The sequence below is a fragment of the Oryctolagus cuniculus genome, chromosome 10, assembly GCF_964237555.1.
Source record: "Oryctolagus cuniculus chromosome 10, mOryCun1.1, whole genome shotgun sequence".
Taxonomy (NCBI): domain Eukaryota; kingdom Metazoa; phylum Chordata; class Mammalia; order Lagomorpha; family Leporidae; genus Oryctolagus; species Oryctolagus cuniculus.
The window spans coordinates 64,712,655-64,733,153 of record NC_091441.1 but is presented as its reverse complement, the minus strand read 5'-3'; the positions used below and the strand labels follow the sequence as shown (position 1 = coordinate 64,733,153).

Below are 20,499 nucleotides of genomic sequence, written 5' to 3'. Positions count from 1 at the left end.
TAACAATACTTACAGAACCTCAGTAGTGACTAAAGAATTACCTTTTCCCAGCAATGGCTGGGCTAAACTTCCCTAATCTGATTGAAGCCAAGAAAGTCTTAATATTTGATTGAAATACTCAGGCCAAAGAAGGCCACAGTGGTTTGGAAATGGCAAAAATTAGACAGAATGTCTTTATTTGGTCTAAAAATTGTTACTAATACTTTAACAATTGCAGAGTCCTGACAATTCAAGGGTCCTTGAAAGAAATACAGTTTATATCCTTTAGAAATAAGCTAGGTGGCAATAAATCATCTTAAATCACTACTGGGCCAAGGGAAACACAGTTGATTTCTTACTCTATGCCGCTTTAAAAAAAAAAAAAAAAAACACTTTGAATACTCAGACCAGGGAGTTAGTCAACAAAATACAAAGATAACAGCAACGTTGAGCAGAAACAAATCTAACATGAGGCAAAGTTGAATAAGCAAAAAACACTTCTCCCAGGAAAGTGCTGACACCAACAATACAGCCAAGTTCAACTACGGTTGGAAGTCCTGTTCTAAAACCATGCTATTCTAAAACCATTCTGGCACTGTTTTAAAGATAATGTTGCTTAATTCTGGAAAATTCTCTCCAAGAACTTCCGTACTTCCCCCTTGCAAAGGACAAAGCACTGAACTGAGAACACAGTAGCTGATCAATATACAAGTGTAACCATGATCAGCAGAGTTGAGGGAATACCAAACATGATTATCTTAACCCCAGAATCACATGTTGTGTTCATTCCCACAAAAGAACATGTAACTTCAAACACACTCACACACACTTAGGTCAGTTACATAAACAAGGGATCAGAATTTTCAGCCACACCAGTTACTGGAAGATAATTGACTACTGTCCATAAACATTTTCAGCTTTGGGAAACCAAAGCTTTTCTTGGTAATTTTCAGCTCGAAAACAAGAAATATCAACCAATCTACACATTTGGATTCAATGACAAAAATGTCACTGTAGCTTTCAGTAATAAATTTTTTAAATTTTTGTTTTATTCAAGAATCTGATCTAAAAGAATGCCTCTCATTAATGTCAAAAAGACTATATTATATAGGCCATTTTTGGAAAAATAAAATATCCCATTGTTGGAAACACAATCTATTTCTAAAGTGCACTGCTTCAGGTCTGGAACATTTTACTGTTCATGCTAACAGGAATTATTTATAAATGTTCTGTCACATGACGCTGACTGCTCACATGTGGACAGATTTAGGCAAGAATCTTTCACCTATGACATTTTAATTGCCTTCACAAATTTGCAATCTCTTTCAAATACTGTGATTTATGAAATCTCCACTGAAAATCTGATGCTTTCACACATATCTACACTAGCCCTCTACACAAAACGTGTAACATAGGCTTTAAAGGTGCTTAAGTTACACCTTATCTAGACTCGCCCAAGGTCTCCAAACCCACTCAGTGATTCTCACCCTCTTCCTGCCTCACCAGCTCAGTGGAGTTAGTGAAGCAGATGGAAGAAGAACAGGAACTTCTCTGCAAAAAATTATTTAAAAAAAAAAAAAAAACAAAGTGGATGGGCTGGCACTGTGACATAGTAGGTTAAGCATCCAAGTGCGGTGCCAGCATCCCATATCAGTGCCAGTTCAAGTCCAAGCTGCTTCAATTCTGATCCAGCTCCCTGTTAATGTGCCTGGGAAAGCAGTAGAGGATGGCCTGCGTGCTTTAGCCCCTGCACCTACATAGGAGACCAGGACGAACCTCTTGGCTCCTGGCTTTGGATTGGCCCAGCTCCAGCCACTATGGCCACCTGGGGAGTGAAAGAGTGGGTGTAAGATCTCTTCATCTCTCCTCTCTGTAACTCTGCCTCTCAAGTAAATAAATAAACCTTTAAAAAAAAAAAAAAAAAAAAAAAAAAAAAAAAAAAAAACAACACAAGAGGACCCCAGGTTGGGAAAATGGCTTACTATTGTGTCTAATTTCATTCTACTTCCATTTAACCACTACAATACAAAAATTTCTTTGCACGAGAGCAACAACACTGATACGGTAAGTCAATAATTTTCCACTTGGGGAAAGAATCACCTCCAGTCACAACAGTGACAGGATGGTGAAGAAAGGCCCTGCGTCCAAGGCTGAGAAGCTGAGCAAAGGCCCTCCCAGCGCCACTCTGCACCCCCATCAATGACTCAGGCCTCACTGCTGACCAGAAAACAGTGAGTCACCCTGCTTCACTCCCACCCCCAACAGTTACTCTGTTATGAAAATGCTATGAAGCACGGCCAGCGCCATGGCACAATAGGTTAATCCTCCGCCTGCGGTGCCGGCATCCCATATGGGCGCCGGTTCTAGTCCTGGCTGCCTCTCTTCCAATCCAGCTCTCTGTTATGGCCTGGGAAAGCAGCAGAAGATGGCCCAAGTCCTTGGGCCCCTGCACCCGCAGGAGAGACCCAGAAGAGGCTCGAGGCTCCTGGCTTCAAAACGGCACAGCTCCAGCCATTGCGGCCATCTGGGGAGTGAACCAGCAGATGGAAGACCTCTCTCTCTGTCTCTCCCTCTCACTGTCTGTAACTCTACCTCTCAAATTAATAAATAAAATCTTTAAAAAAAGAAAATGCTATGAATTAAAAGTTAAATGCACAAACTAGGGGCTAAGACTTAGAAGGGAATCCTCCAGTTTTACAAAACAAACAAGATGATGACTGCAGTAGAAACAAATCAAAGGACAAGTCAATAAGTAAATACAAATGGCCAAGAAGCCTTAGGAATCAGAATTATTTTCAACATATCATCAAAGAAATCGTCCATGGTCAAACAATTCAGCAGAGACAGAAGCATTTCTGGCCTGTTTCAGGAACGTGGATTTAAGTGGGGTACAACAGTTCTGGTAGGACTCTCAGAAATCCACTAACACATTTATGATGAATTGTCTTAAGTAGATAATCAAGGATATGCAAAACGTGGCTGCATGAAGAAACACATTACTCACAGCACAAGCTGGCAGTCACAGCTTGGAAGCAACACACAGCCCAGAAGAAAAGCTGCCTAAAACCATGAATGCCTTTGTAAAGGGCATCACGCAGCCACAGAAGCCACGGTCTCAGGGGACAGCACTGTGGTATAGAGGATTAAGCCTCTGCTTGCAGTGCTGGCATCCCATATGGGTGCCAGTTCAAGTCCCAGCTGCTCTACTTCCAATCCAGCTCCCTGCTAATGGCCTAGGAAAGCAGCTGAAGATGGCCCAAGTTCTTGGGCCCCTGCACCCAATGGGAGACCCAGAATAATCCCCTAGCTCCTGGCTTCAGCTGGCCCAGTTTCAGCCATTGTAGTCATTTGGGGGAGTAAACCAGTAGATGGAAGATATCTCTCTCGCTCCCTCCCTCCTTTCTCTCTATCTCTATATCACTTTTAAACAAATAATCAAATCTTTGAAAAAAAAAAATCACAGTGTCAAATGTCTGCCTACACGTCTAAGGACTTAACAAATACAGCTTGATTACTTAAAACTAAATTACACTAAGGTTTAAAAAAAGTACAGAATTATGTGAATCTAACTTTTTAAAACATGCACAAAAATTGAAAGGAAATAGAATTGCTACTAACGACAATAAGTGGTGGGATGATTTTATGTTTTTCCTTTACCCCAAATTTTCTCTATGAAAAAAATGATCAAAAAAAACAGTTAAAGGAAACATTGGTAAAGAAATAAACATATAAAGAAGTGTTCTACTAAATCATATCTGGAAGATTTGGACTGAAAATACATGCACAAAACCCTTTTTAAAAGGTTATTCTGGGAGTGGGCAGTTAGCCTAGAAGATAAGATGCCTGCATCCCAAAACAGAGTGCGTGGGTCCAATTCCCAGCCCCAGGTCCTGAATCCAGCTTCCTGCTATTGTAGACCTTGGGAGGCAAGATGATGGCTCAGGGATTGGGTTCCTGACAGCCCTGTGGGAGACCTGGATTGAGTTCCTGGGTCCTGGCTTCAGCCTTAGGCCAGCCCTAGCCATCCACTGTGGGCATTTGGGCAGTGAACCAGTGAATGGTGAAGTAAGCAGCAGTGGGGCAAGGGATGGATCACTCCCTCCCTTCCCCTCCCTCTCTCCCCTTCTACCTTTCAAATATATATTTGTTTTAATTAAAAAGGCAGTCCATATAATGAAATCTCTGCTAGTGATTTTTTCCAGAATAAAAGTAATGGCTCCAGAGTTTTAGTTTTTGAAACTCATTCACTCACTGAATAAATGAACATCTAACTGGTACAACACACCATTCTAGACAATCTAGGCACAGAGTGACCAAGCTTAATTAAAAGCAATTAATTATAAACTAAGCATCCGCTGGTAGAAGAACAAATGCTCAAGTACTGAAATGTCAAATGTGACTGTTTTATTTTAAAGGATTAAAGATCCTGGGGACCCAGATAAGAACAAAGCATCCTCAACTATAAGAAAATAATTTCAGAGTCACATTTTCTCTACATTTTTTTGTTGACAGGCACAGTTAGACAGTGAGAGAGAGAGAGACAGAGAGAAAGGTCTTCCTTTCCATTGGTTCACTCCCCTAATGGCCACTATGGCCAGTGTGCTGCAGCCGGCGAGCCAGGAGCCAGGAGCCAGGAGCCAGGAGCCAGGTGCTTCCTCCGGGTCTCCCATGCAGGTGCATGGCCCAAGTACTTGGGCCATCCTCCACTGCACTCCCAGGTCACAGCAGAGAGCTGGCCTGGAAGAGGAGCAACTGGGACAGAATCCGGCACCCCAACCGGGACTAGAAACTGGGGTGCTGGTGCTGCAGGCAGAGGATTAGCCAAGTGAGCCGCAGTGCCAGCCTTCTCTACATTTTATTGTATTTCTTTTCTATATTTTCATTTGAAAACTTTCCCACTATTTAGTTGAGTAGGTTAAAAAAAGCCAAAAAATTACAGATAAAATTTGCTTGATAAAAATCCCACTTGCCATTTTTCAAAAGTGACCCATCTCTCTTATTTGGGGGGGTAAACACTACTTTATTGTATTATTTCTTTCCATCCATTTACTTTTTCCAAATAATTCTCTTGGTCAATTCCAGTGAAAGATTTTCATCATGTAGATGCCTAGTTTACAATTAATTTAATTGCTTTTAATTAAACTTAGCTACTCTGTGCCTAGATGTCTACAATGGTATATTGTACAAGTCCCTGGCATCAAGCCCCAGCAGCCGTCATTGAACCAGTCATTCAAACAGACTGAGGGGCTGGCATTGTGGCACAGTGGGTTAAGCCACCACCTGAGTTCTTGCTGCTCTGCTTCCAATCCAACTCTTTGCTAAGGAGCCTTGGAGGCAGCAGAAAATGTCCAAGAGCTTGGGTCCCTGCCACCCACATGGGAGACCCAGATGGAGTTCCTGGCTCCTTGTTTTAGCCTGCCCCAGTCCAGGGTGGCATTTAGGGAGTGGACCAGTGAATGGAAGATCTCTTTTCTCCCTTTCCCTTTGCCTTTCAAATAAATAAAATGAATCTTAAAAAAAAAATGAATTGAGCATTCTGGTACTTTCATCGCATCCTTAGCAGGAAAGCCCCAAGAACTCCAGACACAGCAAGAGGATGACCACTGTGTCTCAGCTGTTGAACTTGAGCGAGACAGGTGGACCCGCAGGACAATCGTCTAAGAAACAAGCTGTTCTTCATCCTGTTAAATATGCTGATTCCCATGCCTAAATCAGCACGGCTTTGCATCAACTCTGCCTCCTACAGAAGGGCCTTCACCGAATTGGTCCAATAAATTCCTTCAGTCTGATGGTCGGACTAGAAACAAAAAGCTAGAAACATTCTGCTGCCATGTGGACAGTGAAACTGCTAATGAGGAGGATACCTCCCATTGCACCGTTGCCACGGGCCAACCACCGGGAAACCACTTCTCTCTCCAAGACTTTTGCGCCTCCCTCTGCACACAGCTGCTGGGGAGCGTGAAGCAGTACCTCACCGCGTATGCACCTTTCCTTCTCACCCTGCCATTCATCAAGTCCTTAGTTATTCATGACCTGCTTCAGATATGTTGAATAGAACTGGCTCTACTCCCTCTCTTTCTTCTGTAACTTTAAAATGTTTTCCTTAGCCAATCACAAACGTCTACTGCCTCCCTAACTTGTGTAAGAACAAAGCAACAGAAGGTTAATTCTATCATTAAGGGACACTGGAACCCACTTAGGAGAAAGAATATTACACCTGACCTAAGAAGTTCTAGGTTCAAATCCCAGCCCTGCCATTTAGTTCCCATGAAACCTTGGCTAAACCACATGGGGTTTTTCCAACGCTCGGTCTCCACAGGTGAAAACTGGGTGTGTGGCCTTCCTCGCTCAGCTGTCACCACTCACAGCAGGCAGAGCAGGGAAAGCCAAGTTAAACTCTGTAAAACATTACATCTGAGGAAGCTCTCTGTGTCATCAATCCAGGGGTTCAAGGTTAAAGGCTTGCAAAGGAAAACTCTTGCAACGGCATTTTCTCAGGCACGGGACCAGCGGGTAGAAAGCGGACATAAGTGATTGCTAATGCATTAATGACTGACATGTGGCAGCCACCAGGAGACGCACAGATGCAATTTGACATTAATGGAGAGATTTGCCTGTGGTCATGCACGTGGGGGGTGGGGGGGGAGCCGCGCCACCTCTTGCCTTGAACTTGGGTATGAAATCAAACGTCAGCCACGATTAATTAGAAGCCTGGAGTTTCATTCTACTCTGTGGCTAGGAAAAGTACATTTCCATAATGTGAGGAAGCGTTTACGTGGGACGCAAATCTATCTGACACTGAGGGACGGGCCACTTTATTGTGAATGCTGCCTGCGTGGTGCTTGTCAGGGCAATTACTTTACGCTCAAGTGGCTTGCTTTTTACCATTTTATTATCTTAACAACAAAAAACCCTGGAAGCAATAATTATTTATTATGTTAATTCTTTAGCTTTCTTCCTGAAATTTCTCTAAGACCATTAAAAACTAGCTGTGCCCTTGAAACCAACCATGAGTTTATTAATACTCAACCAATTAAAGGGGACAAAAGAATAGTAAGAGCATGCCCCACACCAGCAATTACCAACGAAGCAGTGGGTCTCCACGCTTTCCTTGACACCGGTTGTATTCACAGATACATCCTATATATTTAACTGTCTGGAAAACAATGTGGAATGGGTTTCAATTGTTACAACGGCCTAGAAAATCGGAAGGGAACAGAAGGAACCTACTGCACGTGTCTAGGAAATGTTTAAACCCAGCTTATGAGGGGAGCTATATTCCTTTTCTGCCTCTCGTAAATATGGGCAGACTCTGTTGAGTCTTTCTTGAACCTTTCAGAGGAGGTCTCCAAAGCAAACAGCCCGCCTTCTCAAGCCAGCTGCCATTCCCCAGCAGACGTTCTGCATCAATGTTGCCCACCTTTGTATAACACACATTCCAATCTTTTAACTCCCCAGGATCTAGGAGCCTGCTGATCGCAAGGCGCACATCAATCTAAGAACCACAGAGCAAGAGAACAGATGCTCAAGGAGACAGGTCACTGAGCTGTCTCCTGCAGGACAACAGGCAGAGGGCAGAGGCACCGAAGACAGAAGAAACAGCAGACCCCACACGGCAGAGACTGGAAGGACCCGGGGACACTGCTGGGGATCCCAATCCATCTCCTGTCCCGGTGGGTGGAAGGGATTTTGATTTGAGGCACCCAGAGAACCGAGAAGGCAACATCACCTCCTCCTCTCCTTGGCTTTTGTTCTATTTGCCCTATTTTTACCCTCCACGCCCATGTTCCCTGGAGAAACATGAATTATGTAAGGCTTCAAAAAGTAATGATAGCCTTAATTTTTCTGTTTTCCAGAGAAACTCTTGAACCTCTGGGAGCGTGCAATATAAAACAATAAGGACACGAACTCTCTGGGAGGTAGAGTGGGAGCTGCAGAAAGTCTGAGTGCTTTTGGGTTTGCACTGGCTTTCAGCCTTCATGGTTCTTCAGTCTGTCTGTCTGCAAAAATGCTCAAATACATCATGAATAAGTAACTTTAAGCCAAACAACAGACTGCTAAAAATCCTACTTGGCATTTTGGTACTATTGTGATAATGTGAGTAATTCAGCTTAGAATCTGGGGGGAAAGGAATGGGAATGTGTAAGGTACAGAGATGTATGAGCTAAGGGTCACACAGGCAGAGCTCCCAAGGGCCAGTCTACTGTCTCTTCACCCACTCTCCCCACCTCCACCTCTCACAGTCACTGAATTCACCTCCTTTACCTGCAGAAGACAGCAGCTGTCAAGCAGTTTTTAAAAATCAGCATATTCCGGGACCAGCATTGTGGCATAGCTAATAAAGTTACCACCTGCAGTGACAGCATCCATTTGGGCACTGGTTCAAGTCCTGGCTGTTCCTCTTCTGATCCAGGTCTCTACTAACGTGCTTGGGAAAGCAGAGGTAAACGGCCCAGGTGCTTGAGCCCCTGCACCCACCTGGGAGAACTGGAAGAAGCTCCTGGATCCTGGCTTTGGCCTAGTGTTACAGCCATTTGGGGAGTGAACCAGTAGATGGAACATATGTCTCCCTGTGTGTGTGTGTGTGTGTCTCCAAGTCTGCCTTTCAAATAAAAAAAAAAAATCTAAAAAAAAAGGAATCAGTATACTCCAGGCTATTATCTTTAGTTTTCAAAACAGACATGGTCCAGGTACATTTTCTGAAACCGTTTCCCACTCCTTCTTTAAGCACAGAATATCTGCAACCTGGTGTCTAAATATAAACACAAGCAAGCAGAATAAAAACATCTAGCACTCTTGAGATTTTGTTAATTCTTGCTCATTGCTTTTTCCCCAAGTAAAAGAAAATCCTAAAAGATCTAAACAAAAACTGCTGGCTGGCTTGCAGTCTCTCTCTCTTTCCCCTGGTGTTGAGAACTCCAGCCAGGGAGCTGTAGGGTGCACGTTAGACAAATTCTGAGCCTGTGGAAGCAGAGTTTTCTTTCTATGTTGCTTTATTTCACACCCAGACTCACTTGTTAGCCTAACATTCTCCCGTCTTCCCTCCGACCATTGGCACGCTGCTTCCCCAAGCTCTCAGATCTAATTCTGCACAAATGCTTAATAAGGTTGTAGAGATTTAATACAATTAGGAGCGCTGCTCACAAATTAACCAATCCATTAACACTCCAGCAAAGAAACAATGCCAGCCAAATGAGGATTAGAAGACAATCTGCAATCAGTTTTCAAAAATCACACTGCAGTGCACCTCCACACATTTGTACATTTTGTGATTTATACATTTCAAAGCAAAGGAAAATAGAGATTTGTCGTCACCTAGAAGTATTCCTCTTGCACTTTGCTGCTTCCAGGAGAGGGAAGGAAGCATTACTCTGCCACTTTGTGCTCACAAAATCACCATGGCTCTTTTTTTAACAATTATTTTATTTATTTGAAAGACAGAGTTACAGAGAGAGGTAGAGCCAGAGGGAGAGGTCTTCCATTCCACTGGTTCACTCCCCAAATGACCGCAACAGCCAGAGCTGAGCTGATCTGAAGCCAAGAGCCAGGAGCTTCTTCCGGGTCTCCCACATAGGTGCAGGGGTCCAAGGAGTTGGGCCATCTTCTACTGCTTTCCCAGGCCACAGCAGAGACCTGGATCAGAAGAAGAGCAGCTGGAAGTCGAACTAGTGCCCATATGGGATGCCGGCATTGCAGGCTGGGGCTTTAACCCATTGTGCCACAGCACTGGTCCATCATCATGGCTCTTTAATGAATCCAGTGCTCATGGAGGGGACAGGCGGCTAGCTAGCAGTTAAGACACTGATTAAGATGCTGGATCCCATTCCAGAGTACCTGGGTTCAATTCCCAGATCCAGCTCCTTGCTAATGCAGACCCTGGGAAGCAGTGTTAATAGCTCAAATAATTTTTGGTTCCTGGGACACCTGCATTGAATTCCTGGTTCCCAGCTTAGCCATTGGTGACATTTGGGAAGTTTTTTTTTTTATATTTTTTATTTATTTATTTATTTATTTGAAAGGTAGAGTGGTAGAGTTACAGAAAGTAAGAGGCAGAGACAGAGAGAAAGGTCTTCCTTCCATTGGTTCACTCCTCAGATGGCCGCAACGGCTGGAGCTGCGCCGATCCAAAGCCAGGGCCAGGAGCCTCCTCCCGATCTCCCATGTGGGTGCAGGGGCCCAAGGACTTGGGCCAACCTCTACTACTTTCCCAGGCACAGCAGAGAGCTGGATTGGAAGAGGGGCAGCCAGGACTAGAACCGGCACCCATATGGTATGCCGGCGCCGCAGGCAGAGGATTAACCTACTGCGCCACGGAGCCGGCCCCAACATTTGGAAAGTTAACCAGCAGATGGGAGTGCTCAGGTATGCTCACTCTGTGTTTGTGTATGTGTGTGTGTGTATGCACACGCACACACATGCATGTATACCTCTCAAAATAAATACTGATAGGTTTAATCCTTCCATAGTAATTTAATTAACTTTCAACATAAGGTGGATTATCTATCAGTAACACTGTTAATATTTTGTTCTGCATTCCATACATTCCCATATATTTTTCAATAAATAAAACTGGCATTATCCTACACACGATTTTGTCCCAGATCTCCAAACTGTGATCATCTCATGTCTTTCCCATATTATTCTTGGTTATGAGTGGCTGTGTATATATAGCACTCTATTATTTGAACATACTATGACTTAATCCATTCTCTATCACTCCATGTCTGTGTTGCTGCCATTTTTTTTAACTCTCCAAACAGTGCCTTTATGAAGCTGCCTTAAGGAGATTCTTTGTGCATATCCACCCCTCTTTCCTTAGGGAAAGTTTATCACATTTGGGGAAAGTTCCACTACTTACTTTATACATCCTAAAGGATTATCTTTCCAACCTACAGGTATGTTCACTCTGGAGACTGCTGTTTTAGATGATCCACAGCCCTGGAAATAGCCACTGATCAGTGGGATGACCTTGGTAACCCAGCACATGACTGGCTTCTTCAGTGCAACTCACAACATATCATAAATATCCATTGGTGCAAAAATTTGCAACATACTTACTAGATGCTAATGTTATAATTCCTGAAAGACAACTAAAGGAGAAATTTTACTTAATATTAGTAAAAGGGATATGTCTGTTCTATGTGCCTCCTGATTTTCACTAATTGCACGTTACACAAGCTTTGCCATAGATCTGCTGAAATCAATGGAAATCTGAGACCCTGCTTTTCTCTAGGGCCTGGAAAAACCATTTAACTTGTGTTACACATCCATGTAAAAAGAGATCACAGCACCCATCCAAGTTCCTATTTGGGATAAATCAAAAAGACACTATGCCAGTGTCTTGGCATAGTGGGAAAAGCCTAGGAAAACAGTGGAAGATGGCCCAAGTACTTGGGCCCCTGCAACCACATGGGAGACCCAGAAGAATCTCCTGGCTTCTGGTTTCAGATAGGCCCAGCTCTGGCCATTGCAGCCATTTGGGGAGTGAACCAGTGGATAGTAGACCTCTCTCTCTGTCTGTCTGTCTGTCTGTCTCTCTCTCTCTCTTCCCCTCTCAACCCCTCTATAACTCTGCCTTTCAAATAAATAAGTAAATCTTAAAAAAAAAATTTAAAGGACCACCCAAAGTAAAGAGACAGATCTCCAACAATAAGTGGCCTGGTGACGCACAGGATATTGTTAAGTGTCTCTACAATTCTGTGTGTTTCTTGTTCTCTCAAAGGTACGCTTCCTGAAACAAAGTGAGAATTCAGCTGGGAACTGTCAATTGTCCAGAAGATTTAGTTCTGTAACGGGAAATTAATTGTTTCACAAGATTCTTTTAGGTCAAATGAGTTCAACTATTGTTTAGTGTTCATCTCACTCTTAATGACTCAGAATGTGATGTCTTAATGTCTAAATTACTTTTTAAGTCATAATTACCCCTTTGATTTCAGGAGAGGTAGGTGAGGCAGAAAGACATAAAATAACTGCCAAAGTCACTGAGACCAGGATGAATTACTTCAGTTCTCTTTACCTGCAGTTTCGCTTACTGTGGTCTCAGTTGCCTGCAATCCATCAGGATTTGAAATATCAAATGGATCAAATGGAAAATTCCAGAAATAAAGGACTCACAAGTCTAAAATGGCACTGTTCTGAACTGCATGATGGGAGCTCACAACATCCCAATCTGTACTGCTCAAGATTTGAATCAGCCTCCTGTCCAGTGTATGCCTGCTGTATATGCTACCAACCCATAGTCACTTAATAGCCTTCTTGGCTATCAGTAGGGCATAAAGGATAAGACCTGTGATTTCAAGCATCCACTGAGAGTCGTGGAACACACCCCTCAGGATAAGAGGGGACTACTGCATTGTACAACAGATTATACCAGCTTGATGTCTGCCTATTGAGAGATCACATGTTCCAACATCAAGGCCTCTAGCCAGAAAATCAAGGGTACAGACCTCACAGACATAGCGCCTGCTCCATCATTCCCAGTGTTCAGTGTCAAAGTCCCAACAGAGTCACACTATGTGGCTGCAGAAAAAGCCAGAGGAACCCAGCAGTGACAGGTCAAAGGGCACCAGCTTCTATGTTAGAATCAGGAGGCCACTTCTCACTAGACCTCACACCTTCTGAAAGGAAGGCACAGCCTCAAATGCAAACAACTTAGGTTTCCATCATAGAAACAACATCAGCTGCAACTCCCCTGGAAGCCTTCATCAATGATTAATCAAACAGGAGACACTCACCATAGGGCTTCCTGTCTTGCACTATCATATACATATTTCATTTAAAGGTGAAACAAGGTACGAGAGATACTTTGTTAGCCCTTGTGGGATGCTGTAAAATTAGATACATTATACAATTTAAAAAGCACACATCTTCCTTCACGTAACAGTGGTCAAAGATGCCATCCGCTGCAGAAGAACTGGTGACAGCAAAGCAAAGATGACATCGGTAAATATAAACACGAAAAATTACTCTTAAACGTGCCTAAATGCAATGATTCTTTGTTGTGAACATACATACTCACACTCAAACATGGTATTAGCCGAAAAGAAAACTATCTTCCAACAACTCCAAGTGTGCAGATTCACGACACTGATTCTTTTATGCCTAACTGCAATGCTTTCTGAAGTTTTCAAATTATACAAGAAAAACATCACAAATAAAAGTATATGAAATTGCATTTAGATTCAGTGAGCATTAAACAGTAGAGTTAAAATCTATTTTATCACAGCCAGCATTGTGACACAGCAACATCTACATCCTGTACCTCATGCCAGTTCAAGTCCCAGTTACCCCTCTTCCAATCCAGCTCCCTGCTTATGTGTCTGGGAAGGCAGCAGAAGACGGCCCAGGTACTTGAGTCTCTGCCACTCACATGGGAGCCCAAAATACAGTTCCTTTATCACGGCCCAGATCTAACTCTTACAGCCATTTGGGGATTGAACAAATAGATCTCTGTCTCTCTGTCTCTCTGTCTCTCTGTGTGTCACTCTGCTCTGCAAATAAATAATTTAATAAATCTTTTTTAATCTAGTCCATCAAATATGCACTTATGTAGGAACTCTTCCAATGATACTAAGGTGGTAGTCCATTTTGCAACACCATAATGAAGTATCTGAGGCCAGGAACTTTATAAAGAAAAGAGGTTTATGCAAGCTCCCCTCCTCACATCTGGCTGCATCACCATAGGCAGCTGGCAATCACTGGAAGGTGAGTGAGTGGGAGGGACCATCTCATCTTGAAATAATGTCAGAGAGCCAGCTGGGGTCAGGCTCATGTTCCACAACAACCCTCCCTTGAAAATCACCAAGGCAGCCTGAGTGCTCCTTAACCCCTTCTAAGGTGCCCATTATATCACATTCCTATAAATAAGAAAGAGAATCAATTTGGCATTGTATTAGAACTCGTTTTAGAAGATATAATTAATCCTATTAAGTCTATACCATTTTAAAACTGACTCAACTACAGTTAGTAATCTGCCATACTGTCCCTATTTACCATTTTTCTTCAAAATGCAAGTTAATATTATTTGAAATTAAAAACAAATATCTTTTTGTGATGGAAGGTGAGGCTGATTTTACTGACGGCTCTGGTAAGGACGGCTTCCCTAACTAAATCCCCTGAAAGATATTTTTCATTCACTGATTGGCCTGATTCTCCATCTCCAAGGTTGGACCATATATAAATATAACAGTATAATAATGAATATAAATAAGATGACATAAAGATGTGTAGCTATGTCTAAACATGCCTTGGCTAAAGTATACTGAAACTAGCATTATTTTTGTTTTCACCACCAGTTCTGGATATTTCAGGGTTAAACAAGATGCCTTTAATTTAAAAAATAGCAGGTGTAATTAACAGTCATTGATGAATCTTAAAGCCCCTTGGTCTAGTTCTCAGCTACTGAGAAGGTCTATGATCAGACAACTGCTTTAGAGATGAGTTAGATTCCAATGTTTTGCTTTTGACAATTTTGAGACTGAACCTAATCAAACTGTCAACTTATAGGTCATTAAAAATGATTCTTGGTGCTACATCATGACATGAATCTTGTTATGAAACTTGAAAAGAATTCAAAGAAGTTGTCACAAAGTCCTTCTAATACTGCCTATTCATATGGACAAAGTTTCTTAGTACACATTAATAAAAATGAAATGTTTAACCCAGCTTAACTCTATCCATAAATAACATCCATTCAAACACATAAACTGATGTCTTTAAAGCCCAGGTGACTTTCAGAATATTTTTCCAGTAAATTTTGATAATGACTCAACTCTACACTAATCATTTTAGTGATAATTCAATAGCATCAAGTACAAAAGTAAAGATAGAACTAAATGTCCACTTCTATACATATTTTTGCTGTAGAGAATTTCAATTAGTAATCAGAAAAAGATTGTCAAGCTTAAACAGGTTACAATAGGATATAATTCTATGGGGAAATAAAATGGAAATATTAGTTCAAGGAGATAGATTACAGATGTAAATTTTCTCTCAATTGAGTAAATGCTTGTTTGTGTATTTTAAGAATGAATGATACCAAATCTTTCTGGCACTTGGGTTCTCTTTCTGATGGGTACCTTTACAAGAGGTTTGTGAAAGTTTGATTTAAAATGTCAATAGAAATTGAGCATCCCTAATCCAAAAGTTGAAATCCAAAATTGAATTTCAGATCATTTAAGATTTTGGACTTTTGGATTAAGAATGCTCAACCTCAGGGCCAGCGCTGTGGCAAAGTGGGTTAATGCCTTAGCCTGAAGTGCCAGCATCCCATATGGGCTCCGGTTTGAGACCTGGCTGCTCCACTTTCAATCCAGCTCTCTGCTATGACCTGGAAAAGCAGTAGAAGATGGCCCAAGTCCTTGGGCCCCTGCACCCACATGGGAGACCCGGAAGAGGCTCCTGGCTCCTGGCTTCGGATCGGCACAGCTCTGGCCGTTGCAGTCAATTGGGGAGTGAGCCATCAGATGGAAGACCTTTCTCTCTCTCTCTCTGCCTTTCCTCTCTCTGTATAACTCTGACTTTCACATAGATGAATAAATCTTTAAAAAAAAAAAAAGAATGCTCAACCAGTAAGGCTTATGAAATAATAATAATAATAATTAAAACTCTGGAATCAGAAACACTTGTGGGTGGTCCCAACCATTTTGGGTAAAGGGATACTCAACATGTACTCACCAGGAAGCATACATTCTCTCAACTGTACAAGCATACAATGTGCATTTTCAGATCTGAATTTATCAGTGGGTAAGAAAGTGCCTACTTTTCAAAAATTCTTAACCAAGAGTACTTTGGGTGTAAAACTTTTTTAAATCCATGCACAATTTTTCATAGGACACATTTTCTATGAATCATTCAGGTGTGGAAATTTCCATTTGTTGCATCAAGTTGGCACTCAAAAAAAAAAAGTCAGATTTTGAAAAATTTCTGATTTCCAATTAGGGCTGATCACCTTGTACTGTAGTTTGGCGGTTTCACGAGTTGGGCTGGTCAGGTTGAAACCTCAGCTTTGTCCCCTACAATTTGCCTGATGATAGCCAAATTTTGCTTAACCTCTGAGCTATTTCCCAGGCCTGTAACATGGGGGATAACTTAGGTTTTTGTGAGTGTTAAATCAGGTAATGCACATTAAAAAGGACTTAAAAGAAGCATCTGTTGGGCCTCAGCTGTTATTCTGGTACTTACACTGTCCCCTTGTAGTACTGCTGTGCTGAGCAGACACACGGCAGAGCACCAGTCGGTGCCCGACTGATGAAGGCAGGCAGAGAGGACAGAACTGATTAGATTTGTGAACTGGAAGACCACTCCTTCACTACACCCCTGTGTGATCTCATGCCCCTACCTGAGCCCTCTTGTATGCCCACCTGCCAATCAGGCTGCAAAACCACTCCCCTTTGGAAGTGGATACAAGGCCTGGAACACGGTGGGCCCCTCCTTTTTGCTACCTGTGGGGAGCAACCGGACTAGACTGAGTTACTGGAATTAAGACTTATTCTATGCATCTGCTCTCCCACAATATGGCGCTGGGAGAGGAGGCAACAGCTTCTACCCAGCTGCCTCTCACCAACTTGACAAGCTGCAGGACCTGTTCCTGATTGAAGGAGAGCAGCGTACTCGGCGTGTGGGCAGCCGAGTTGGGATTGGCGGAGGAGGACTATAAAGGAGGAGAGAGACGGCATGCACCAGGAACATCTATGGGGAACATCTAAGGGAACCCGTGCAGCCCCCGAGAAGAGCCGGCCGGCGGTGTGCCGCTCCCCTGCGGAAGTGGGGAATGTGGCCAGGGGGAACTGCCCTTCCACGGAGGTGGAAGGGATAGTAGCCAACCCGGGAAGAACCAGCAGCAAACCCGGGGAGGGCCGAGCAGATGAAAGAACAGCGCAGGGTCCTGTGTCGTTCCTCCACGAAGAGGGGGAGCGACACTACCCTTGTTGCACATGGCCTTCAAGTGGTCTGCTCCCTGCTTTCTTACCTGCATGCGTGCTGCACGTGGCTTCTGGCCTGCCCTCTGCTTGGTATGAACTCAACTTAATTTCTAGACTTCTCTCTCTCATAAAGCCCTCACTCTCACTCTCCTACTCATTATTCTCCTGAATAAAATCCTTAAAACGTACCATGTTGTCCAGTCTATTTAAGCCAGTATTCAGAATTCTCTGAATACATGGCAAGAACCCATGAGCTTATTGATATTGAAAAAATATTAATAGGCAAGACGGTATCACTACCAGCTGTGGTACTGGTTTAGCTTTCTCTTGCCAATTCACTCCGTCTAGACCAGCGCTCCCTGTCCTGTCCACATCCTGCAGAGGAGAAATCTGACAGGTGGCCTGCCCTCTGGTAGTTCTACCACAAGAGCAGTGGCGATGGTCAGGTGGGATAGACACCTGCCTTGTCTTACATTCCCTTTTTATACTAATCTCTTTCACAAGATGAAGATGGAGGAAGGAAAAGAAAAAAAGAAAAACAAAAGGCTAGGAACTAGATAACGGACATGGGAGTAAGAGGGGGACCAGCATGTGGCACAGTAAGCTGAACTGTACCTGCAAGGGCAGCATCCCATATCTGAACACCGGTTCCAGTACCGGCCGCTCCACTCCCAATGCAGCTCCCTGCTAATGCTCTTGCGAAAGCGGTTGAAAACGGCCCAACTGCTTGGGTCCCTGCCACCTACAAGGGAGACCCAGACTCAGTTCCAGGCTCCTGACTTCCTCCTGCCCCAGCTCTGGCCGTTGAAGCCATTTGGAGAATGAACCAGTGGATGGAAGATTTCTCTTTCTCTTCCTCTCCCTTCACTCCTTCAGATGAACAAATGATTTAAAAAAAAAAAAAAAGGAATAAGAATACAGCAGGTTTTGAGTCAGGAATTCCATAGTTCCAGACAATTCTATTCCTATACAAAGCCACCCATTAAGTATAGCAGCAAATACAATCTGCCTGGCACAGAAGGGAGAGGAGCTAGCCACCAACACCACAAACTTCTAGTTTCAAAACAAACTTCTGAAAGTTTCCTCCTCTCTGCAATGTCTTAGGCCTTTTCCGTTCTGTGTTTACTCTAAGCAGAGGGAAAACATGCTCACTGGGGGTATTCCAGGGCTGCTGCTCTCCCTGCCCTCTGAGCAATACCTGAACAGCTTCTACATGTCCTGTGGGCGGCTCCTGACGTCCACAATGCACTGCAAACTCCTGGCTCTGCAGCTGACCACCACGGCCCTCCCTTGAGTCTTCCAGGGTCTTCTTCCCTGCAGGGTTGGCCTCCAGTTCGTGTGCCAGGCCAGCCCTCCTCCCACGCCCTCATTTTCAGTCCATTTCTATTAAAAAGTAGAAAGCACCACTAACCTGGGTTTCCCTTGAGATTTCCTGTGAGCTCCTTAAGGGCAAGCCCTTGTCTTGCACTCACTTATAGCTCAAAACCCAGCACAGGCCCCAGCCCAAGGCCTCAGCAAAGGCACTGACGCCTCTCGCGGCAGCAGCACTTGGTCCTACCTCATTTCCCTCTGAGTCCTGGAGAACTATTATTTTTGGCACACAACTTCTTGAATTTTCTTCCAGTTACTGAGGATTGCTCACCACTGAGTGCAGTTTTAGTCTATAAATCTGAGGCGTGAAAGAACAATCTTGGGGCAGGAGGAGTGGTCCGGAGCAGGACAACCAACCTGCATCAAGAAGGCATCCTGAGAGAAAAACATGCAACGTAATAGCAATTTTCCATTTATAACAAAATTGAGAACCACCACCCAGTGGCTAGCAGCTTGTTCATTTTAACTCAGAGCAGACCCAGGAGGGCCATGCAATGGCAGGAGAATCTGAACCCTAAGCTACAAAGCCAACAAGGGATCCCACAAGGCCAAGGCCAGTCCTACCAGCCACACTCTACAGCTGAGAAAGCAATGTGTGTGTGTGTGTGTGTTTAAGGATTTCATGTTATCACAATCATCCTTTTAGGTGCTCAAAATATTGCTGTAATACCCACTTTTCTCATCTAGGGCTTAATCACGATTAAGAGACCTGACACAAAGCAGCCAAACTTCAGGACTCAAGAGCTCCTAAATCCCAGCCCTGGGACCTTTCTCATCCTTAACAAGGAAAGGAACAAACACCTCATTGGATCTACGTCTGGTCAGGAATCTTTCCAAAATACATACTTATGTATAAATTTGCATCTGTTAATGCTGATCAGCTTCATATGTAATGTTGGTAAAAAAAAATGAAAACCTAAATCTATTTTTTTAAAGTTAACTCTGAAGAATACAAATATTTTCTTAGTATTTACTTATTCTACTTCTACCAATGGAGTTTATTGTGATGTAATTAATGGGGTTTATTTTGATGGCCAAAGACTGGGCCAAAAAGTGATTTTTAAAAATCTTTATCTTTTTAAATTTTTAATTGGTTTTTAACAGAGTCAACATGGTTTGTAGATACAATTCTAAGAACATAATGATATTCCTCTCCTAGGCAAGGTACACAACTTCTGTGGACTCACACACCAAATGCTTCTTCTCCGTGGTGAATACTATCAGACTATTTACGGAAGGGTTGAAATCCTTCCAACAGGGATCTACAGGCCCTCTGTGTCAAACTTCACAGAACAAAGGATTCTGTTCTGGAGGAGGCACCTTGCCTTCCCTCTCCTAAGTCTGCTCACCTCCATTGGAAAAATTTCACCAATTTAGTGCACGATGTTAGTACACTTTGCTTCTGAAACCACCAGCACACCACAGACTTCCAACCTCAATCAGATCTTGAGACGCCAAGCACAAGAACTTAGAAAAGCACCGCTCCACCGGCCAGATCTGAACCACGGAGAAGACCACGCCCTGCCTTCCTTTGCCGCTGAATACTATGACGATTCCCTAAGCAACAGTTGTATTCAAGTCACTAAGAAGCCCAGGGCTCTTCCTTCTAATTTACTCTTTCAGAACACTGTAAAAAAGCAGTAAGAATATGGCAAGGCTGGGCTCCTGTAATTTCACAATTGTTTTTAACATCAACAGGAGAAACTGTACCAAGTACTACAGCCACGTTGAAAATTATGATACTTGCTTTGGGCGCAATAGGCACGGACAAGTAAACAGGCTTTGAGCCCAAGAGGCAAGGGAAAAGGGGCATTTGGGATCCAAAATCAACCGCAGGCACTGTGAGGGACACCAAGAAAAGCCAGGCCTCAGTGCCATAAACTCCAGGAGGCAGGGGGATACAGCTATGGGGAGTAAACAAATATGTGAAGAAACTAGCACCCAGGTGGCATGAGATTGTCCTGTTTCCCAGCCGACCAGAGGAAATGTTTATAAATAGAAGGAAAAAAGGCTGGGGAAAACCAGGCTCTGTGGGCTTTGCAGACACAAAGGAAAACTACAGGCAATGGCTCCAGGTTACTGGTGGTCACGAGGCTCCAACCAGGATGAAAACAGCCATTCTGAAACCTCCCAGCAGGCAGCAATTCACTCCCATTTCCAAGATGGGAGAGGCCAGTGACTCTCACACCGTCTGAATACTGCCCAAGAGCTTGTAACGCCTGTCACT

General features: G+C 43.4%; 1 protein-coding gene and 1 long non-coding RNA gene across 5 annotated transcripts in view; both read right to left on the bottom strand.

The window, feature by feature from the left end:
• Positions 1-20,499, bottom strand: part of PTPRM (protein tyrosine phosphatase receptor type M) — an 869,082-nt gene that overhangs the window by 833,186 nt on the left and 15,397 nt on the right. The window lies entirely within an intron of this gene.
• Positions 10,709-19,936, bottom strand: LOC138844051 (uncharacterized). Its single transcript, XR_011379430.1, has 2 exons — positions 16,903-19,936; positions 10,709-16,421 (listed from the first exon to the last, which is right to left on the bottom strand). It is a non-coding gene; the product is annotated as an uncharacterized lncRNA (long non-coding RNA).